This window comes from Leucopleurus acutus, assembly GCF_964270905.1.
Source record: "Leucopleurus acutus genome assembly, chromosome: 7".
Lineage (NCBI taxonomy): Eukaryota > Metazoa > Chordata > Mammalia > Artiodactyla > Delphinidae > Leucopleurus > Leucopleurus acutus.
In genome coordinates, this window is record NC_139150.1 from 70,785,161 (window position 1) to 70,809,930 (window position 24,770).

General features: G+C 39.1%; 1 pseudogene across 1 annotated transcript in view; it reads left to right on the forward strand.

The window, feature by feature from the left end:
* Positions 1–5,312, forward strand: part of LOC309963814 (origin recognition complex subunit 6-like) — a 59,706-nt pseudogene extending 54,394 nt beyond the window's left edge. The window contains exon 2 of the transcript in view: positions 4,639–5,312. The product of the transcript in view is annotated as an origin recognition complex subunit 6-like (transcript). The remainder of the gene's footprint in view (positions 1–4,638) is intronic.
* The last annotated feature ends 19,458 nt before the right edge of the window (positions 5,313–24,770 follow it).

Below are 24,770 nucleotides of genomic sequence, written 5' to 3' on the forward strand. Positions count from 1 at the left end.
GGACAGTATGCTCCAAGCCTGGATTTGAGCGAGAGCATGATTTGTTCAAGGAACCTGAAAGGTGGAGCCTCTAGAGCAGGAGCGTGAGGGTGAACTCTTAAGAGGCCTCTATTGGACTCTTTTCCAGTGGTGTAGTGGGTGGTCTCTAAGTGGATTTGTAATCACAATAGTATCAGTATTACAACACCAAATGAGCTCTTTTGGTAGATATAGATGATTTTGGAATTTGTTTGTTTGTTTGTTTTCCCAGGTCATGGTCAGTGAGTCAAGCAAATGAAACATCATTGAGCTTAGATAGTATATCCCACTAAATTCCTTGGTTCCTTAAGTTCCAAGGCAGGCAGTAAACTGGTGGTCAATCTATTAATTGAGGTCTAAGAAGTAATAGCCACACCCAAGTCAGTACTGCAACCCATTAAGCTGAGCTTTTCCTAGGCGACAGTGAATCATGGAAATTGTTCCAGGGACCCATGCTTTGGTCTTGCTTGCTGGTAGCTATAGATGTCATCAGAAGTTAATTTCCACATTCCTATAACCAAGACAAGAGCAATGGCCTGCCTTCCTCTTTGAACATTACCTTTCTTTTCCTTTTGTAAGCTTTAATTCTCCCTGTATAAAAATAATGAGGTAGAATATAGGTGGGGCCCATAGAGTGATAACCCTACACGCAGCTTCCTGTCCTGCGGTTCCCTAATGCAAGGTTTTGCACCCCAGAGTCCTCTGGCATAATAACCTCTGGCTATGGAAGATGAGCGGGAATATTATTAGTTAACAGATTCCCAAAGCACACAGAATTTTTTTCTCAAATTAACCACCATCGCTGAGGAATATTGATAGGCAACACAAATTGAACATTCAACAAACTCTATTAAAAGTATTCTCCAGTATTCTCATCAAAGAACTCCTAGGAGGGCTTACCTGGTGGCACAGTGGTTGAGAGTCCGCCTGCCGATGCAGGGGACACGGCTTCGTGCCCCGGTCTCGGAGGATCCCACATGCCGCGGAGCGGCTGGGCCTGTGAGCCATGGCCGCTGGGCCTGCGCGTCCTGAGCCTGTGCTCTGCAATGGGAGAGGCCACAACAGTGAGAGGCCCGCATACCAAAAAAAAAAAAAAAAAAAAAAGAACTCCTAGGAAAATGAATGCAATACTGAGATATACCTATATAATTGTACAGGTATTGGGGAGCATAGTTTCTAATGCCCAGATGCCTCAGATTTAGTGGTGGTGGAATCCCATTCATTTTGTGAAAACCAAATAAACATTTGTCCTAAAAATGGTTAGAAAGCAGGATCAACTCTGCTTTATGAACATACAAGACTGTAAAATGATTTGCTATTGTCAGAGAGTTGGAGTGAGGTGTGGGAGGGAGATGCATTATTTTAAATTGTGTTTTAGGGTGACAGAATGGGAGTCCATAATGTTCTAGTTCAGAGGAACTAGATTTTATTGATTCATTGATTGATTCATCAAAATTTATTGAATGATTGCTATCTTTCAGGCACTGTTATTTGGCACTGGGGACATAAAGATGAATAAGGCATGGTTCCTCACCTCCAAATGTTAATACTCCTTGGAGAAGACATGTAAATAAATGAATACTATATAATATGACATATATTCCAGTCCAGGTAGGTAGGAAGGCCTAAGTACAACTGAGTGATCAATTTCACTTGAGTGGGGGGTTGTAATCAGGGAAGATTTCCCAGGGAAAGTGATGTATTGTTCAGTGAGTAAGCTTTTGTCAGACAGACAAGGAAGAATAAGGGCATCCCAGACAGAGGGAAGAGTGTATTCAAAGGCAAAATGACATTTGACAATAGAGTACATGGAGGAAACTACAACTAGGAAGTGTGAGGCACACCATGAAGTGTGTGTTACATCATGGCCATGGCAGTGGAAATGTAACAGATTTCTTCCTTTGGGGGTACAGAGAGCTACTAACATTCCTCCAAACAGTTCCTATATTCTTATAATCTAAGATAGACATTAATAGGATCTCATAGAACCAGAAATCAATGCAAATGTTAGTGATCTTAAAGGCATTTTGTCCACTGTAGTTGTTGATTTTACCTAACTCAGAGGACTTGTAGAGGAGACAGGCCTAGAGTAGCTGGCAGCCATCTTGTGACACATGGAGCCTAAAAGCACAGCCAATATAAAGGAACATAGCAGGCAGATAGGAGAAGATTAGATCCTGGTGACATGATGCAATCCTTGGTTTAAGACCCATCTGAAGCATGTCTACTTCTGGACATAAGTCAGTTTGAATTTTCTGCTTAAGTCAGTTTGATTTTTTTTTTTTTTTTTTTGGTCAGTTGTAACCTAACAGTTACATCTGGCATCTTCATTTTACAGTTCAGGAGACCAATATCCAGCATGGCAAAGTGACTTGCTATCAAGGGGCTAGTTAAAAATTGAGACTTGGTCTTCCCTGGTGGCACAGTGGTTGAGAGTCCGCCTGCCGATGCAGGTGACGCGGGTTCGTGCCCCGGTCCAGGAAGATCCCACATGCCGCAGAGTGGCTGGGCCCGTGAGCCATGGCCGCTGAGCCTGCGCGTCCGGAGCCTGTGCTCCGCAACGGGAGAGGCCACAACAGTGAGAGGCCCACGTACCGCAAAAAAAAAAAAAAAAAAAAAAAAATTGAGACTTGAACCCAGGTCTCTTGACTCAGGTCAGGCTTAGGAATATCCAGCATTTAAAAATTATCTGCATGTGATAAACATACATGTACTTAGAGATCTGCTTTGCAGTAACCACATATTTGAGAGTACAATTGAGTTTATTTTAAAAATACATTTCTACATGACAATGTTTTTAGAAAGAGCATGTGACCAAGACTTGTTGGTTCATGGCCCGCTTTTGCCACTAATTACCTTTGTGACCTTGGGTCTATCTCTTTGGGCCTTAGTTGTTCACGTGACATAACTGTCTCTAAATCTTCCTCCATTTCTATGGTTCTAAGCATAAGTACACCGAATTTTCAATGATCCATTGTGGATCTTACATATGGCTCTCTTCCCTGGGGTAAGCTTCCTCTTGAACTGTTTTGATATTACTGGGTTCAGCTTCACAGATACTTAACTGAACACCAATTATGGGCTAGGTGTTGCAAAAGAGAATGATTATTTCTAATCAGTATTGCTTACTTACTTTTTTATTCTCAGATGCAATTTGATATTGTTTGCTGCTCCGAAGTATTAAACAATGCTTTCTAATCCAGGGAATGTGTGATTCCAAATAGGAGTGGGATTAGACAGAGGGATGATCTGTCACTGTACATCAGTTGGAGAGGTGATGCCATAGTGTCCAACAGTCAGAGGGAGGAATAGAGCAGAGTCCCCAGAAGTACAGCAGATTGGGAACCACATATGTATACAAAGGCACATCCCTGCCCAAATAGAATTGGATTTGGATCATTAGTCTTCAGGAGATCTGCACCACAGTGATCACTATGGATAACTTTGGGTCTTTTCAGATTACCTCTGAGGTTAATGATAACTTGCTAATATTTTTCTTTATAAGACATTATGAGACATTAATTAATGCTTGATGTATTCTTTTGGATAATCTTTTTGTAATATAACAATTCATTTGACTCACCGAAGTAATTTTCTAGCTTGTATAAAGACCAGCTTCGGTCAGTTTCTTAGCCTGTCTATATTTGAACAATTCCATTTGCTGGAGAATGACTCTGGAGTTCCATGACCTCACTTGAGGAGTCTTGGAGAGGAACAAAGATGCTGGCTCTGCAGTTTGCTGGAGCCAGATTCCATTTCTTCTCTAACCATTCTTGCCTGTCTGACCGTGCACACGTGACTTAAGCTCTCTGAGCCTCAGCTTTGTCATCAGTCAAATGGGAATAATGATATCTCCCTCAAAGTACTGCCCAACACGGTGATCATTTACAGCATAGCTTGAATAAATGCTATTAGGTAATATAGTATTAGTGAGGTTTTCTTGGGACTGTGTTCAAGTGATACATAAGGTTCCAAAGAAGAAAAATGGCAGGAGCAGGAGACACTCTAACTTGTAAGGTTGATACACAGTATGAAGATGCACCATAGTTTGATAATTTCATTTGACCATAAGATAAAGCGGTAGAATTTGTCCTAGTTAACTACTACCTTGCTTTGTAACTTGGGGAAAAGTATTTAACTTCTCTAGACTTCCACTTATTCATAGTTAAATTCAGGGTAATATTGCTGTCTTATTTCATAGAAACTGAAAGGAGATAATGAATATGAAAGTCTCTGAGGGTAGAAAGCAAGAATGTGAAAGTTCATGTTAATATAGTACAATTAACATTAAAAGTTAATAATAGTATAGATCATTCCTTTTCTGTGCATAGTAAAAATTGTTATATTTTTGTACTGGTCCTACCGTTAATTAAAATATTATTTTCTCTGCTTATTAATTTCTGGGAGGCTAACTGATATTGCCTTCATACTTTATAAAGGGTCCTAGAAAAGCAATATTTGTCAGATGTTTCAGGCAAAATAGTAAAAAGGGAATAGTTATACATGTTGAAAAGAGCTATTGTCAATATATAGTTTCTTCTACCAAGAAAATAATCCTTTCCCTCTAAAGAGCTATTAATTTTTAGAGCAATATTTCCACTATTCAAAAAGATTATGTAGGTAGTCTTTGTCCGCGCCATGGAGCCTGGTCTGATCTGGCGTTTAGCCCCACGCCTGGGCATTGCCGAGCTGGAGGTGCTGAGCTTCCTGCATGAAGTGCCCCTTGGACAGGGCTTATTTAATTAAACTTTCTGGTTTGAACAAGAAGATGTATCAGAGTTGTCTTAAATCTTTTGAGTGTTTACTGGGCCTGAACTTGAATATTGGAATAAGAGACCTAGCTGTACAGTTTAGCTGTACAAAAGCAGTGAACATGGCTTCAAAGGTACTGCAAAGCTATGAGTCCAGTCTTCCACAAACACAGCACATGGATCTTGACTTATCCAGGCCGCTTTTCACCACTGCTGCACTACTTTCAGCATGCAAGATTCTAAAGCTAAAGGTGGACAAAAATAAAATGGCAGTCACATCCGGTGTAAAAAAAGCCATGTTTGATCGACTCTAAACAGTTAGAGAAGATTGGGCAGCAGATCGACAGAGAGCCTGGAGATTCAGCTACTCCACCGTGGAAGAAAAAGAAGACAGTGGTTGAACCTTCAGCGACGGAAATAGAGAATGTAGTAGAGATCCCACATAAACCGCAGAAAGATGAAGATCTGACACAGGATTATGAACAGTGGAAAAGGAAAATTTTGGAAAATGCTGCCAAAGCACAAAAGGCTACAACAGAGTGATTTCAGCTCCCGGACCACCTGTACTGCAAACCAGCGGTGCATCTGCCACCTCAAGGAAGACGTGAGGGCTTTGGAAATTTGTTTGAACTTTTATAACAAGGATCCTATCCTTAATAGCAAAGAAGCCAGCATTGGGGCTGAGCAGGGTGGCTCTCACATGGGCAGCAAATTCGTTAGATTAGCCACAGTGCCTGGTTGGCTCAGCCTTGGCTCCCCACAGGTCTGCTCTCTCCTACAAAATGTCATTGAAGCTATATTGCTTTCTTGTTTTGTTTTAAGCAAAAGACGGTCTCCTGTCCTATCCAGAATATGAAATTCAAGCTGAATGGAGTCTAAAGATTTTACTTGTTTTTGTGTTAATCTCTTGGTTTGACTAAATATATAGTACAACCTAAGTTAATAAATATTATTTTTATATGCAAAAAAAGATTATGTAGAACATGTGTTAAACCATTATTTATCTCTGCAAAATATTTCTAAGAGCATATGTGCATCTAGGCTAGGAAAGTATGCAAAAATCCCCTAGCATTTTCACATCGAGCCACATGTATTTAACAAACACCACCTCAAAGAGGAACATTACCACCAAAGCACTACACAGTAGGCGGGAACTGAGAGATTTCTAAGAATATATGGGTGTAATTTTCTGTTAACCGAGAGTGATTGACAATTCGTGGAAATCTGCCTTTAAAATAACCTCTTTGCAGCACTCTTAGTTTTACTTGGTGTGAAGGAAACTGCTTGTTTCTTATCCATTTAGCTACCAGAAACTCTTTTTCTTTGCCATCCTAATTGTCTAAATCCCTATGGATATATTATGCAAAATCCATGTTTATTTAATTTAATTTTTTTTTAATACCAGTGTTTTGTTTTGTTTTTCCTATTTGAGAGTTGGTTGAAATAAGATCATGTACAGAAGACTACGGTGTAGTCTACATCTAAAGTCATTATATGCACCTGGGGGATTTTAATAAAATCTGAGGTCCTAGAATTTTAAGATCATTTTCCAAAGGGATGAGTTTTATTTCATTTCATATGCATGAATAAAGAGAAACTAAATTGTGCTGCTAAAAATAGTAATTCCCAAATAAGAAAGAGGACTTAGAAGAAAAAGTCAAGCTGAATTTATTTTATCCACAGAACCTGCTTTAAGGGGGATTATGAAACTATCACTAAATAAAGGCTTTGACGGAGGAGGTAGAGAAGCACTTGAGGGACCCATCGGCCACTTTGGGATACATAGCACATGCGAAGTAAACTTCAGACTTCAGCTATTTGCTTCCTGTTGTCTCCCTGTTAAAATCTTTGTCCATGCCAATACTCTCAGTATGCTGCTCACTGAGATGCCGCTGCTGGGAGCTAGAGGCTGGGAGTGGAATGGGTTGGAGAATGAGTTTTGCTTTTCTTAGACTTTACTGGGTTCCTGTACTTCCCTATTCCTCATCCTGTGCTTGGCTCTGAGTCCAGAGAGGGGATCTTCATATCATGGATCGTGGTTCAGAGAAAGTCTTCATTCTGAAAAACCTGGTTTGCTAAGCCAAATTAGTTTGCCATGAAATTTTCGGAAGTTCACGTCCACACTTTAGATTTCCATCTGTTCTGCCAATGATGTTCTAGACCATTATTCCTGTATGTAATGGGTATACCACTGGTGGTAGAAGAGAGGATTTTAGGTGGTAGTAGATAAATGTTTATTTTGACTGCTTGTACTTAAAAAAAATTTATTTATTTATTTATTTTGGGCTGTGTTGGGTCTTCGTTGCAGTGCACGGGCTTCTCATTGCAGTAGCTTCTCTTCTTGCAGAGCACGGGCTCTAGGTACATGGGCTTCAGTAGTCGTGGCACACGGGCTCAATATTTGTGGCTCATGGGCTCTAGAGCACAAGCTCAGTAGTTGTGGCACATGGGCTTAGTTGCTCTGCAGCATGTGGGATCTTTGTGGACCAGGGGTCGAACCCGTGTCCCCTGCATTGGCAGGCGGATTCTTAACCACTGCGCCACCAGGGAAGCCCCTGATTGTTCTTTTAATGCATATAGAAATATCAGTTTTCCATTTATGACAGTGATGTAAAGTTTCTTCTTTAAATACATTTAAATGAAAAATATGAGCTATTGAAAGATATATTAATAAGAATTCTGGAGGAACTCAGGTATGGTAAAAAAACATGAAACTGGCATGTGAGGATTGGGAAGCACTGTTAAATACTCTAGGCCATCACCTTGCTTACCCTTAGGCCCGTAAACTAGTCAGATTCTCTCAAAAGTCAGGACGTCCTTGGCATTTTGGCCTTTACCTTAAGAATGTCAGGCAATGATGAGGAAATACACCTCAGGAGATTCTAGGAAATCTTTGACGTGGACAGTGGTGATAAATATGAAAGAAGGAGTCACAGGGTATGATGGAAATAGAGGAAAGGATACTGAAATTTAGCAGTTGGGATTTGGAAATGTTTACTGAAAGAAGAAGAATTTACTGGGATGAACAGGAGATAGCCAGGTAGAGAAGAAGAGGAAAGGAACGATGTATTCAAGCTTATTTCTCAAACCACAATTCCCAATTGTGAGCTTTTGGGCTTAGTCTGGAGGAGATGGGAAGAACCAGGCTCTCTGAAACTTCATTCCTGGCATTGAAGTGTATGTAGCTTGATTTTTACTGCTTCCCCTGCAGAGGATGGAACAGGGTAATGGTCTCCTCTATGATCGGTCACACCCAAGGGGAGACAGGGCAACAGCAAAAGAGGTGAACCACCTAAGGGATCACCACTCACCTGAAATAAAGGTGCAGGAATGAGAAGGGATTTCTCCCTGTATTTAATACATTCCAGAAATGTCCGATTTCGCTGTCTGAGAGTGTCTTACAGCAGGGGAACTATGCATTCCTAAGGGGTCTACTAAAACCCCTGCAATACTTGGAGGGGTGATGAGGGAGCAATGCTGGAGATCTTGCTCTTCTCAGCAGAGTTTGCATCTTTCCTTCTTAAGTCAGGCATGTTTGATAGAAAAGTGAACTACTGGCAGCCTCAGCTTGGAGAAAGAGGTTTGAGTTCCTTTTCAAACTTTTTCAGAATGACATAGAACAGGGATGTCTAATAGAAATATAACGTGAGCCACACAGATCATTATAAGTTTTTAATAAAGACATTATAAAAGTAAAAGGAACGGGCTTCCTTGGTGGCGCAGTGGTTGAGAGTCTGCCTGCCGATGCAGAGCACACGGGTTTGTGCCCCGGTCCGGGAAGATCCCACATGCCGCGGAGCGGCTGGGCCCGTGAGCCATGGCCACTGAGCCTGCGCATCCGGAGCCTGTGCTCTGCAATGGGAGAGGCCAGAGGCCCGCGTACCACCAAAAAAAAAAAAAAAAAAAAGTAAAAGGAAAGAGGTGAAATTAATTTTAATAATATATTTTGTTTAATTCAACATATCTAAAACATTTTAACATATAATAAATATGTAAAATACTGAAATGTTTTGCATCTCCTTTCATGTACATATTTGCTCTCTGGGGCATATTTTCCACCTACATACAGAACATGTCAATTAGGATATTAAATTGTCCTTGAAAATAATATTTAGATTTCATAATATTGAAAAACTAAATTTATATATCCAAAATGCCTCAAACATGCTTAAAGTTTTCCAATAACTGAATTAAATATTAGTTTAATATAAAATAATTATACTTATTTTTTCAATTAACTTAAGTTAAACAAAAATAAAATTTCAGTTTCTCAGTTCCACTAGCCATGTGTCGGTACACTATTGCACTTGAGGCTAGTGGCAACTGTATTTGGATCATAGGGTAGAAGAAAAAATCAAAATAAATTTTTGGGGTCACTTTTACTTCCTTTACTTCTGTAATGATTACCAAGGTAGGAATTTCATAGCAGGCTGGGTAATGAAAGCACATTGGACAAAGGCTCAGAAACCCTTGTTCTAGACCAGGCTCCATCATTGATCATGCTCTCCTGTAATTTGAGGAGAATGATACCTGCTTCTCTGCATTGTTGGTTTTTGCAGAAGATGCTTTGGAGATCCAATAATGTCCTAAATGACAAATTTCCGGGGTTTGAATTGTCCTCAGGTATCTTAACCAATGGTTCTCAAATGCTTGTCCACAGACCAAGTGTTTTTTCCCCACATGATTTTCCTCCATATTTTTAAGCTTTTTATTTTCATCAAAACCTTTCTTAAATGAATTTACCAACTCCAATTCCTTCAACAATTTTTCCCCCAGGTCAGGGTTTTAATTTCACTATCATGGTTTTTCTCAAGTGAACATGTTCTTGTTTGTCTCTATTTTTCTTAACTGCAATATCTTGAACTGAATGCACTTAAGATAAGACTTGACCAGTGTAAGGTAGAGTAGGGCAGTCATCTTCCTGATCCAGATACCATGCTTCTATTAATGCAGTTTTTAGCTTTTGTATTTGCTTGCTTTTCAATTTTTTTTTCTTTTTTGGTAGCCATAGTCAATTGACTCATATCAAGCTTATCAGTAACTGAAACCCTTGTTTGCCCTCTTCCTGTACTTGTTTGATTAATTTTGTTGCACTTTCTGAAATGCCTCATTTATTTTGGAAAAAAACAAAAACAAAAAACCCAACAGTTGATCTTGCCTCTACACCTGCCTCTATGTTTTCTTACCTATTTTAAGCCATATTGTGTTCAATTTGAACAGGGGGTGTAAAGGGGCTTGAGAAGTCTTAGGGAAGTGCCTCTCAGACTTTAACAAACACGTATCTATACTGGGGATCTTGTTAAAATGCTAATTCTGATTCAGGAGATCTGGGGCAGGGTCCAAGATTTTACATTTCTAACAAGCTCCCATAGATTACATTTTGTACCAGAAAATCTTGGAGTATCTGAAGGGTTTCCTTACAACTAACCTTCCTTCCATATTTTCTTCATTATCAGATGAATATGTATTTTCTTACTGTAAACCAGCTCTGAGATCCTTTAAAATCTTAGCTGGGGCTTATGTATGCAGAGTTTTGAGATTCTCAGTTCTTTAAGGGAAGGAGCCATGTATACTCTTCTTTTGGGCTACCTCATAGTCTGGTAAAATAAGAGTGTTAATAAATGGTGCTGATTTTTACTGAGTTTGTTTGGCTCCCTGGTGAGAGCTGGAAAAGGCCACAATCATGCAAACCTTACTGAGGAGGCAGGGGCAACTACCACCAACGTGGTTGTCAATCTCTGCAAAATACGTCTTCAATTGACCTTGTATCAGATTTCATTTTTAATTTCCTCAGTTCTAATTCATTTTGTCAAAATTAAAAAGAAGTAAATGCAAAATGTAAATATTGGAGATCATTTAATTTCATCGGTGGGTGGAAGAGAGGAAGGCTGAAAGAAGGTGTGAAGGTTCCGGCACTGGGTGAGGAAACTACTTGTGGAAAACTGAATTTAGTCCTGTTGGAAGATTCGGGGCTCCTCAATGCCGTTTATACTCTCAGATGCAGACCCAAAGTGAGGTAAAAAGTGGGTGCTTTTTCTTCTTCAGAATGGAAATTTGCCCTATTTTTTTTTCCCACTCCTTTCTTTATCATCTCTAGATCTACGTTTTCCCTTAGATGCCCCTCTCCTTCCTCTACTGTTACAGCTTTTTTTCTTCTTAATCTTCTTGGGTTCATCTAGCCTTGTATTGCATTTATCACACTCTGAAAATCTACTGTTTGTCAAAGTGTCTTTCTAGTAATACAGATAGCCCTCACTCGATACCTTTAATGTGGTTTCTGTAGAGTCATATAGAGCAGCATTGCTTTATGGAAATGAATTTGACTGAATCTTCTTCTTCACCAAAGCAAGGCTGATAGGAGGTACAGAAAACCACGTGTACTTCACACTTCCATGTGTGAAAGGGGCCTGTTGGAGTGTTTTTTGCTCTCTACTAAATCTCAGAGGTGGTGCTGAGTAACTGTCAGAGGCATGAGCTGTTAAGAAGTCCCAATTTGGCTGGCTCTGTGCAATCAAATGCAGCCAGCCCTGTTTGTATGTGAAAGGACTGGGTTTTCCCCAAGCTGTTGGTAATGATGCAAGAACAGACTTTCCCCTCTCTGGCTCCCTGGAGTAAAATGGCTGCCAAGGTATTTGGAATAGAACTTGAAAATGTACTCATCACTGGAAGACAGTAACAAGGATCCTTTGATATTTTTGTGTTCACCATGATCACCTAGCATCCACTTCCTTCTTAGGTAAGGATTCTGAAACATCATCGGTTGATGCAAGCTTGTGACCTGGCTACCTCTGCTCAGGATACAATGTGGAGGAGGGGCGCAGGCGGCCCTATTTGGATTGGGAGTCCTTAAGGAACAGAAGTTTACAGAAGAGTTCTAGTGGAGCCCATCAGGGAGCAGAAAGAAACCAAACACAATGGGGAATGGTTAACAATTAAAACCAGCCCTTGCTTGTGTGGTCCTGTGTTTCACCACATCATTCTAATAAAATGGACTGCTGGGAGGAAGAATGGATTTCTGATAGTTTATGAAGCCAAAAACCTGTTGAAGACTCTTTATAAGGTAGTGGGGAAAATGGCAAAACCCTCAAAATTTCAGGGAAGTTACTTAACAGCTCTGATTACCACAGGCCACCAGGCTGTTGGGTCATGGGATCATGGCTGCACGATGAAGAAAATAGGAGGTGGGCTGAGCCAGACTCAGAAACAATTCCAAAATGCACTAGGACTTTCCAGGAGGCTAGTTCTTTTTATTTTTAAAAAAACAAAGCTTATTTATTTTTTTGCATTGAAAATTAACCTATGCTCATTAAAAATATCATAAAATGTCAATAAGAAGAAAAATAAACAGTATAAATTCTGCTTCCACCAACTAGAGTCAACCCGCATTCACACTGTGGTGCATTATTCTTGTTGTTGTTCTCTATGCTTTGAACAAAAACATAATTATGTCCATATGGTAGATATAATTTTGACTCCTTTTTAAATATTAGCTTGTCAAAGTCTATTTTGTGTTGTTTCAAAGTTGTCACGCACAATTTGTCATGTACGTTTTAATGACTGCTTTTGTAAGTTTGAGCCAAAAATTACTTATTCATTCCTATGCTGTTAGGCTTTTTTTTTTTTTTTTTTTTAATAACTACTGAGGCCACGTGTCTTGAACATTTTGGATTAATTCCCCAAAATTAATTCTCGGGGAGGTTATTTACTTTTCTGTGATGGGCAGAGTCTAGTGGATCTATGATTGAATTCTTATGTGATTTAAGAGAATAGTGTTGTCTAGGCCAGTATCTGCAACTGTATTGCCAACCTAGTGGCACTTGAATCACCCAAGTCCCTCTCTGCTCCAGCCTTACCTGCAACCAGCAGGCTCAGTCCTGTCCGACCAGCCCAAGGGAGAGGGATCCTGGGGATTAAAGAAACAGGAACTAACTGCTCTTCTGAGTGCAGTATGCAAATTGATTCAAGAGAGCCCCTGGGACAGGCTGTGCTCAGTGAGCTGAAATCCCCCCTTTTAGTGCTCTTATGGTTAGGCCCTGTGGGGGAATCGGGTTGAGGGGAGTGGGTTTGTTTACTAGCCCTGTAATCTTGGGCAAGTCTCTTAACCCCCCCGAGACTCAGTTTTTCCATCTGGTACTCAACCGCTTGAAGGGTTGATGTAACAATTAGAGAAAATGTTTGTAAAAGAATTAACACAGCGCCCGATCTGTGATGAATACTCAGTAAAAGTTAGCTAGCACCCTCCTCCTCGTTGTTGTTGCTGTGTCCTGCTAACCTCTTTTCCCGAGGCCTTCATTCTGCCTCCCACAGCCCTTCAAATACCCCCAGCCACAGGCTTTCTGGAATCAGGTTGTTTCACCCCCTGATAAAGAATTTTGGCACTCTAGCTGATCCGACCACCAGACTTGCCCACCTCCAGAAAATGACATCTCTTCAGACTGGTTCCCTTTACTTCTACCTGAGCTTACCTGAGCGTCTACTTTTCTTTACTTCTATCTGAGCTTAAACTTTATGTATTGGCTAAGGCAAGAACTTTATGTTTAGGGAGGAGAGTATAATCATGTACTGTATACCATATATCTGTGGTAAATTGGGCCCTATACAAAACATATAGAGAAGAACTGTGTTTATTAACTTTATTTAGAGTCAGGACACCCAACTCTGGTTAGGTGGTAGTTGGATAAGTCAGACCTGGGCAGTGGAAGAACCAAATCACACAAACTAGAAATTTCCACTTGGCTGAGCTGTATAATCTGGGCAGGCCTCAGGTGTGAGTCAGGGGAAGAAATCTGGAAGGACAAATGCCATATCAGAGGATGTTTCATGACTGGTGATTATTAGAGGTCCAGGTTGGAGAAAGGCAATTGTGATGTAGAAGGCCTAACTTAGGATTTGTTCACTGAAAAGGAGGCTAGGAGCAGGAGGAGAACATGAAACAGGAATTACATAGATTTGTGTCATAATAGCAAAAACAACAACTATATTAGCTTAATAATTCTAATAGCTTGCTATATGCCAGTCCCTGTACTTATATTAAGATATTTACATATACTATCCATCCAAATCTCATTTAATAGGTATTAATATCATCTTCATTTTCCTGATGAGAAAACTGAGTCTTAGACGAAGTAATTTGCTCAAGGTTATAGGCATGTAATTAGCAAAGCAGGGATTTGAATTTAGATGTGTTTTTCTCTAAAGCTTGGATTCAGATAAATAGATCTGGCAGCACTAGAAGATTAAATGCGGTGGGGGTTAGGGGGACTGGATGCACAGTGACCACTAATGGAGTGACTTTTAGTATTCAAGAGAGCTATGAGCATCTAAAGTAAGGGAGCTGCAGTAGGGATGGAGAGGAAGATACACATACAAGATCGGGTAGGAAGGTATACTCCAACAGCGGCTTCCAAATCTCGATGAGTATCAGATTCTTTGTGGAAGTTCTGTATATTTATTTTTGAAAGTAGATTCCCACAGCATACCTCAGGCCTTCTGAATCAGAATCTCTGGGGCAGGGCTTCGTATTTATACAAAGCACCCTAGTTCTGAAGCTCTGCCGGGTTTAAGAACCACAGATCTATTGGCCTTGATTTAGATGTTTGGGGTGGAATATGAGAGATGGAAGATTCTAGGACGACATCCAAATTTCTGAATTTTGTGACTGAGTGAATTATGGGCACACTCCACTAAGCTAAGAAATAGCAATAGTTTTGAAGGATAAGATGCTGAGTTCAGTTTTTGACATGTTGAGATGGACCAGTCCTGTGGGGAGTTGGATACCAGAGTCTAAAGCTTGGAGGAGAGGCCAAGGCTGAAAATTTAGATATGGAGGTCATTGGTATTTGGAGGGTGGTTGCTGTATATTTTACATGGAATTTTCAAAATATCCAAACCTTCAATTTTTTCTCAATAATCAAATAGTCACTCTACATCTTAAGTACATTCCCTTTCTGACTCTTTTTCTGACTCTTGACCGAGTCTATTGCTTTTTAAATTTAAGTAACCACTTCTTTATAGCTCCTTCAGAGTCATGCACTGTTATAAGTACTTATTTGCATCATCTCATGGGATTCAAACCAACCACTTGTTAAAGTAAAATTTATTATCCCTATATTTTAGATGAAGAGATTTAGGGAGGCTATGTAATTTGCCTAAAGTAATGTAGAATCAAATGGTTGAGTCAGAATTTGAACCTAAGATTCCTTCTGACTCCAGCTTCAGAGCTTTTTGGCTATTTCACAATAGAGCTGTTCCCAGGTCAGGCAGACAATACTCATATTACCTTTGCAAAAGAAGCAATGCAATCTACCATCAGTAAATTTTACAGGCTAATTCCAAAGTATGCTTAAATACAGAAAAATACATTTAGAAAAAATGAGTTCAATGTTTTTGGAGGCACGGGATGCTTAGTAAATAATACTTATTTAATAAAATGAGTTTATGTGTACTTTCCTGGGACCATTAGGATTGAACTGATCAATGTACCTTTTGAACTCTGTCTAATAGCACATGGAGTAGTTTACATTTTCTGTACTCTCAGAGCAAGGGGGTGGGGAGGGGTATAGTATTGGTTTTATGGCTCAGGAAATTCTGTTGCATGGTTTGGCCTTCCAGGATTTTCCCAACTTTGTGTTGTATATTCAGATTTGGGTTGAAATTAAAATGGGCTCTTGGTAAGCTCAAGTTGAAAATATGTCTCAGCACTAACATTGTTATTCTTTAGATTTGGATAAATACAGACAACTGCCACGTCTTCTTGGTAGCACTGGTAAGTATGAGAAGGCCTGGTTAAAAATATGCAGGCCATTATGAAGATTGGCAGGTTAGAGTTGATACACTAAAAGAAATTACATTCTTTTCCACAAGATGAGTCATACAGCTGAAACTGTGTGGTATATCATCTGGGCCAACAAACATAATAAGGGTATTTAACCTTCAAGTGATAGATATCTAAGATAACACTACACCTAGATGACAACTCAGGTGACAACAGCCCAGCTTTTTTGGAATGGGAACAGAAGAAATGCTAATTGAGCAATTATTTTTTCATAGGGAACTCAAATATGGTAACACTATTAGAGCTTTAATAATCCCCAATAAACTCTGGTTACTGAAATTCAAGATAAAAATAACTTCTACCCGTATGTAAAATATGGAACTATTTGGGCTATGATCAAGGAGAAAAGGTCTGTCAGTTAATTAAGAGTTAGGTAGCTAGAATTTGCCCCCAGATCCAGGTAAGCATAAGGTAAGGGAAAATTCACCTAGCTGTGAAAAGGCAACCTTACCGTCAAGTTTGTTTTCCCTAGCCCCACCCAGCCAATTGCATTCCTATTGCCCAGGTGTGCCTGTTTATCCCCAAGTCCCAGCCACACCTACTCCCTGTTCTAACCCCACACCAAGGAACATATAAAAAGCCCCTCCCTTTAGATCTCAGAGCACATATCTTGGAGTCACTATTGATTCTTGACCTACTTCCCCTTGTCCATCCTGTCTAGACAGGTATACCAACGTCTTTTCTATTCTACACTCGGCACATAGTAGTTGTGAAATATCTGTTTGTGCCTAGATTTGGTTTTGACTCTCGTTTTTCTGTTCTTCCACATCTTAGCTTGTACCTTTGATCTCATTTCAAAACCTCTTGATTTTGTCCTTCGGTATTTGGTTGTGAAGACCCTCAGGAGGCGGGAGAGTTCAACGCAAAGAACACGGGATTTGGGATCAGAAAGACCCAAGTTCAGATCTTTGTTCCGTATTTACCAGTTTTGTAAACTCTAAGAAATCACTCCCTTTATTTGGCCCTTAATTTTATATCTTGAAAATTGGAGTTAAAAATGTCTGTATTATAGAGTTATTGTTGGGATGAAAATCAAAATAAATACAAAGAACTTGGCACCCTTTTGGTGCTCAATCAATATTTCAATATTTGTTGAATGGCCATTTCCTGTCTCCTCATGTCTGCGACCAGATCCAAATTCAGTCATTTATTTGATTCCATTCATTCTGGACTGGGGAATAAAGCCAAGAATTATGCTTAGAAAGCATTTATAACACTAGTAACTCGAGAGAGGTTTATAGACCATCTCATTTACTGGAGCTAAAGCTATCTGTCAGGGCCAGATTAAAACACAGACAAGACCTATGCACAGGTGAGATAAAGGTGCCCCTCCACATATTCCACATGTAAGTTAAAATGTAAAAAAATAAAAATGTCTAACAAAGCCCAATGATGTTCTCTTTTTTTTCCCCATGATGTCTACTCTGCAGCTTTTTAAAAATATCAAATTCTTAAAAACAATAACAACAACCAGTTTTAAAATTGGTCTGAGATTGCCCTTGCAGGCCTTTCCTGCTCACAGTAGCTGAGGCAGGTAGAATAGGGGAGAAGGATTATCAACCAATCAATGTTTTTTAAACCCCTGAGATAAAATTTTTTTGAGAGTTTACTCTATTTGGACCCTTAAAAAAAAACTGGTAGCTTCCATCTTCTGTGTGTATTTTGTCTATTTGGCCCAGGTTTCTATTACTTGTGACACTGAAATAAGAGTTTTCTCCAATATTAATCCTTAGACTTTCTGCATGTCCCAACTTGTTAAAGTCTTGTGTTCATGCAAGCTCATGGCAAACAATGTGGATTGAATACCCAACAGACATTCCCCTCATAATTCCTTGCCAAGAGAACCCCAATACTGTTCAGTTATTAGGCCCATGTTCTTTATTGATACCTCCTTAGCCTCAGTGGGTGAATGAGGATTAGGTTAAGGCGATCCTGGTGTAATTCCTTTTCTGCTTGCTAATGTTTGATTTTATACAGGTGCAATCTTGCTTGAGAAATGTGAAGGCAAGTAATGGAACTTTTAGGTTTCCTTTGCTCTGCAAATGGACAAAAGATTCATACTTTCCTGAATCTGGTCATTGTTGGACGATGACTGGTGCCATGGAAGCTCTCTTGAGGTCATGAGAAAATGAATATGAGGACAAAACTGACATGCTAAGAAAGGCAGAGGAAAATATGGCAAGAACCTCGATCCTTGATGTCACTGAGTCACTGACTGAATCTATGCTGGAACCATTAGAAATCAGTCCTTATTGTTGAAGATACTTTTAGTCATGTTTTCTATTACAAGCATTTAAAAGCATCCTAGGTAATTAATGTTAAAGGCATCTCTCACAATTTTTACTTATTTTTCAGAAATGCTTACTAGAAATTGCTATTGCTGGTTATAAGATTTATTCTAAATAGATTGAATTTTCTAAAAGATTGTCAATCTCTCTAAAAATAAAAGCATGACTTGATTAGCAATTGTTTAGTCTGGTATTTCTCAAATTTCTATTATTTACATCCCAGTTTTATGATTTTGTCATATCCTCGTGTCATCTATACTAATAAAAATATTTTTCTTTAAGTTGTTCCTTCTTTTTAATATTAAATACATCTATTTAAAAATAAACTTTCTTATTAACTAAAATTGAAAACCAGTATTATTTGCCTTAAATAGAAGATAATCATAAAAAGAAATACCATGAACTGAGTAATGTTATTAAATTCTTGCCAGATATAGTTTCCTGTGAAGACTGAGCTGGAGGCCTGCTATTTCTGTTGAAAGGAGACACTAGGGAGGGTTCCTGAAGTGGTAAAATAATCCCTATGCCAACTGGTACTATTTCTTTGCCATAACCGGAAGAACTAAAAAAGAATGTCAAGGGAGATATCTATTACTAGCTGAATTTATCTAAATGTCATGCCGGTGCCTTCTAAAATCGTCTGGTATGCCACCAGCGCTCTGATTGCCCCTAAAACTGCCTTGCCAGATAGCTTTCAAGGGCCTGGCACACTGAGCAATACCTCCTGCAGAAAGGCTTACAGTAACCTTGAGGAGAGGAAAAAAGACCTAAGAATCAGCCTTTATTGTGATTATGAAAGGTCATAAGAAGCCAATGTTGCAATGTTTTATTATACTTGATAGTAAAGCAAAGACAAGTAGTCATTTATTATTCTCTCCATGTCAATGTTTTTTTACCTTTTGGAATCAGTTGCTGCATTGAGAATTTTTGGACAACTATGGTACTTCTACTCAGGAAAATGCACAACTGTACGCACACACACACACACACAATTTTCACAGACAATCAGAAGGTCCACAGACCTTAGACTAAGAACCAGCATTCTATATATTTTACACACGTTCTCCTGCAGCTCACCATGTGACTCAGTTCAATACAAATTGTGGCTGAGAGCAAAACATGGTTTTCTGAATATGTCTAAGAATGAGTAAGAGTAGTAGGTTAATTTAAATGCACTAAACTGGAGACTTACTCTCCCTTAAACATCTACTTTGAATAGACATAGGTTACACTGGTATTGCCTTCCAGGAGGTTTCGAGAGACGAGGCCAGGTTCTATAAAAGAGTATCAGCCAACTCTACAAAGTCATCCTTCTGAAGTTTGAAATACCACTGAATGTACCTAGTAAAATTATCCCTGGGCAAGCAGACTCCCAAGCCTGGGTGGAGTTCATAAGAGTTACTTAAGTAAAATAAACAAAAATGACAGAAACTTTGGATTGCCTTTGTCTGAACTTGAGTGTCTGGATGGATCAGCAAAAGCAGCAAACCACACACCTGCTTGTCAAAGCAAAGAGAAACCTAACAGGCACCTGTTTCTTACACTGTCAACTCAGCGTAAGATCTGCAAAGATCTCTCAGGATTCTAATTTATGATGGCCCATCAGTCCTTAAAAACACCCCCTCCTTTTTTTCCAGCCAAATAGCTCTACCTTTAAAAGGCACAGGATGAGTAGCAAGATGAAATGAACCATTTTAATCTCTAATTTCAAATGATAATATTAAAAACATTCAGTAGTAGGACTAAGACATTAACTATGTAATAAAACCTAGAATAGTTTTTGGACCAAATTTTAATGGGTTATGAAATCACAAATTAAGCTTTTAAATTTTTTTCTCTAAATTTGGTATTAGATTGAGCTAATGGTTAATTTTTTAAATTTGTAAATGATTCAATTAAAACACGTTCCTTCCAAACATTACAAAAAATGGATTTAAAGTATTTGATCTTCAAGAGGAGATCTAATTGGTGATGTTCACCTGATACAATTCTTTACATAACAGATGTTAGAAAAATACTAAAAAACCTTGTAAAAGGTGAGTTGCTCATTATCTTCAAGTTACTTGATTTATACAATATTAAGAACCACTTGCAATTTTCCTTTAGTTTTTAGTTTACTTAACACTTGGTCAGAGACATCTAAAAATATCAAATGTCTCAAAAAATTTTTTTAAGATCGGTAAAGATGAATTTATCTGCTTCACTGGGTTGCGAGCTTAATTCTGTCTCTGGAAGAATTTTAGATTTAACTTCTTAATAATACTGTGGAAGCTGTAACAAAGGCCATAAGTAAAATATTATGAAAATGTTATTTTTTTTCTTTGAAAATTCTTTTTCTCCAAAGCCAACCAAGGCTGACCAAATTAGGTGATGGCAGACATGCTCTAGTGACTTGAGCACAGAATCAGTTTGATGACAGTTAAATTATCATGTTGCCTTTCTCTGTGGTCTGTGAAAATGTAAACTCTCCCCTCTCAGTTTCTTAATCTATAAGGGGGCACTATCCATGCATAACTTTTCTTTACTAGTACTGGAAATGTTCACTGGGTGAACTTTGAGAAGTGCATCAAAACATTCTTGATGAGTGTGTGAGTAATATAGTTTGAATAAAACAAGGCTAACCCTTTCAGAGTTACAGGAAACACAAATTCATTATCCTTCAAGTAACAATAGATAAATATTTGATGACACCATCTGACTAGCAGGGACTGAAATTTATGACTAGGCTGTATGAGATCGTGAAAGTAGACTGCAAGTTCCTTTAAGGGTATTTCAAACTGCTGACATCGATGCTTACATATGTATATATAGCAATCTATGTGTATATATATATGTACACATATATATTTATCAAAGGAGTGTCTTGTTATTTATTTTATTCTCAAGAATAAAACTGTGAGATATTTGAACAAATACTTTGAGTTGGCAACCAGTGATAAATATTTCCCAATAAATAATCCCCTTAAAGTAACAACCAATCTTAAATCTCATTAAAAATTTCACTTAGATTCTTAGAAATAATCTTGGTTCAAGGCAATAAATATGCTGATTTAATCCCAGGATGGTGTTTTTTTTGTTTTATTTACTTTTTTGCGGTACGCGGGCCTCTCACTGTTGTGGCCTCTCCCGTTGCGGAACACAGGCTCCGGACGCGCAGGCTCAGCGGCCATGGCTCACGGGCCCAGCCTCTCCGTGGCATGTGGGATCTTCCCGGACCGGGGCACGAACCCGTGTCCCCTGCATCGGCAGGCGGACTCTCAACCACTGCGCCACCAGGGAAGCCCCCAGGATGGTGTTTTTTAGTGTGATCCCAGGGCTACCAACTCAAAGTCACTTGAGAGCTGGTTCAAAGTGTAGGTCTCTGGGTCTTGGGACCCCATGACTTTCCTATTGACCAGAATTACTGGGTGGCTCCCTGCTATCTGAAATTTTAATAAATGTCCCAAATGATTTTAGGCACTAGAAGGTTGAGACAGTTGTGCTTGAGGATAGTCTCTGGGGACTCAATTAATTTCTCTACCTCAAGGAAGTAAAAGAGTCAAGATTTTCTATTTCTTATAGTCCTGGAGGGCAGATGGCAGGTTTGTTTTTTTGTGGGTTTTTTTTTTTGTGAAGAGAGAAAATTGAGCTGGAAATATCATCACCATAATTCTTACTAATCCCCTCCTGTTGCTTATCATCACCATCATTATAGCTGCTATCATTTACTGAGCATTTACCATATGCCAGGAACTGTGTTAATTGCCTTTCGAACATGATCTCATTTAATCTTACAATGGGTTTTATGATTACCAGGTTAAAGTAAAGGAAATGGGGGCTTCAGTTCATACAGCTGGTACAGGACAGGGCTGGGAAATAAACTGTATGGTTTCTAACAGTGGCTTTCAAATGGTTGTGATAACCTAAAGACAGAACTAACCGGGTGGAGGCAAGAGAGAAATGACATTTGTTAAGCACTTTCCATCATCCAGATATTTTACATGCATGGTTATATTTATTACTCTCAACAAACCGTGAGGTATCTATTACTATCTTCACAGTACAGATGTCAAAACTGAGACTCAGCAAATTCACCCAGAGTCTCTGCTAATAGTGGACGGGCTCAGATAAAACTCTTTGTCTTTTCTCTATCCCTCCTTCTCCACCGAACACTGGCTCTACGTTAGAGTCAGATTGCATAGGTTCAAATATCTACTCTGTCATATATCAGTTTTGGAATACGTGTTATTGACAAACAACTCAATTTCCCTGTGCCTCAAGTTTCTTCATTTGTAAAACAGGGATAATATTGATATGGATGTCATAGGGATTTTGTGAGGATTAAATGAGTATATGTATATAATGAGAATCACTTAGAACAGTGCCTCATATAAATCTAGCACTCTACAAGTATAATAATAATTATTAAACCTTGACAGTGGAAATTAGATGGCAAAATGGAAAATGACTAATTTAGGGAAAACAAAAAGAGAATCAGTTGTTTCCAGTTTTTTTTTTTTTTTTTCTTCCAGATACACCATAACTTGTTGAACAGGACCAGGGTAACCAGGGTTGGAAGAAACCCTTGCAGAGAGTGGTAGGTGGCCATGATCACAATTAAGAAAAGAGACACTTGGCAGGGGAAACTGCACTGGGCTTTGAGCTCTTGTTTATGAAAAGGAGACTGAGTGGTCATTGTAAAGACTCTGATTTGATCTATTGCTTTTACTTCAAAAGCCAACAAAATCATGATCATCACTGGAAAAATTTTGAAAATTAGACAAAAATATATTACCCTTCATTTGTATAATGGTAGGAAGCTTATGTTTGTCCCTAGAATACTGTATGGTTTTGGCCTTTGTAAGCTTCTTACAGGATAGTTTAGATAAAGGTAAGATCTGAAGGGAAAATTTTAAAAAAAGATGATTATGAGCATGCCTCATCAGACTTAGGACTCTTCAATCTGCAGACATGACAGGTGGGACGACAGGAAGAAATCACAAATGAACTTATCTATGAAATAGAAATGGACTCACAGACATAGAGAACATACTTGTGCTTGCCAAGGGGGAGGGGGAGGGGGGAGGGATGGAGTGGGAAGTTGGGGTTAGCCGTGCAAACTATTATATATAGAATGGATAGACAACAAGGTCCTACTGTATAGCACAGTGAACTCTATTCAATATCTCGTGACAAACCATAATGGAAAAGAATATACATAAAACAAGAATGTGTATATATAACTGAATCACTTTGCTGTACAGCAGAAATTAACACAACATTGTAAATCAACTATACTTCAATTTTTTTTAAAAAAGATGAATGAGATTAGAACCCACCATCCGTCCATCCATCCATCCATCCTTCCATCCTTCCATCCATCCATCCATAGCTAACTGTGTGCTAGGCATTATGCTAGGTACTGGAGATGTAATAATGAGAAAGCAGACATGCTTTCCGCTCTTATTGAGGTTACAGACTAGTGTGGAGACAGATGAATGCCTATTACAATATAGTATAGTGGGTGCTATGGAAGCAGCACTCAAATCCATGATCTACATGCTATGACTGACTTTCCCAAAACTTAAATCTGATCTTGTTATTCCCTGTTTAAAATCCTGCAGTGGTTCACAGTCATGCCTTCAGGTTGAAATCCAATATCTTTAGTGTGACCTCACATGATCCTTCATCATCTGCCTCTGGCCATTTCTCCAGTCTCATCTCATCTCTCACCATGATGCTGGCCCTGTCTCCCCCTTCTTCCATCCATTCACAGGGAACTATCTGGAGTTATTAAAATGCCCTGTTATTTCAAGACTTAGAGCCTTAAAGTTTTTCTGTGTTTTGTGACCTCTGCCCTTCTCCATCTGGCCATCTCTAGCTCATTCATCAGACTATTCTACTATTCTGGCTCAAGCACCAAATAGTAAATATACTGCATCAGTATCTTTATGGTTTGTTGAGAAATCGGCTGTTAATGGGCTTTACCTGATTGCTCTAATAACCCTCCCTACTTGCCCTGCCCCCTTGTTAGATTCTGTGCCTTTGCTTGCTGGCTCCCATAGCTCCCTGAATTTATTTTTCTTTGCCTGCTGGGTTGGCAGTGTTTGTGGCTGGTACAGTGTAGAGAACTGACTCAGGCTTCCCCTTCTCTTGGTTTATGTGGTCAGACACAATCTTGTGCTCCCAGCCCCATCTAAGACCATCAGGAGTTTCTGTGCTCTTCCCCAGCTCATTCTTAATCTTCCTGCTAAATTTTCTGCATTGTGTATACATGACAGCTGGGGTCAGAGTGACAGTAATTTACTGGGCATGAGATGGTGAATCTGCTGTTTCTACTGACTGACTCATTGGACATCTCTGTTTTCTTGCCCATGTGGATAGCTTCAGTAATGGCAGTGGGCAGACAGGGACTTGGGAGTGGACAGCACAGTGATTAAACTGGGGCCATTCATATGAGAGTTTAAGGACTTCAGGTCACCAACTCAGGTGATGGATGCCTGAGAAAAAAATCAGAGAAAAGGAGAGAGGACGTGGGTAATCCGGGCCGCAATTAAACTTGCCAACGAAATGGTCTATTATTCTAATATCCACATTTGGCAAACTTTTAATAACCTTGTACTTATAACCTTATCATTTATGTGATGAACAAACCTCCTGAAAGAACTAGTTATAAAGCCCAAACTACCTCCTTATACTACCAGCTCTCGATTTCTAAACAGACTTAGCCTTAAAAAAATGCAGATCTTGCTCTGTATCTGAGCCACGACCCTAAAATGGAACATTTTTGCAATTCTGAAAGTAACCTTTTCATTTAAAATGGAAGGCTCTGTAGGGAACATATCAGTCATTGATGAAAAACCAGTAGGACACAATAGTGCTGAAGACTTACTAGTCTGC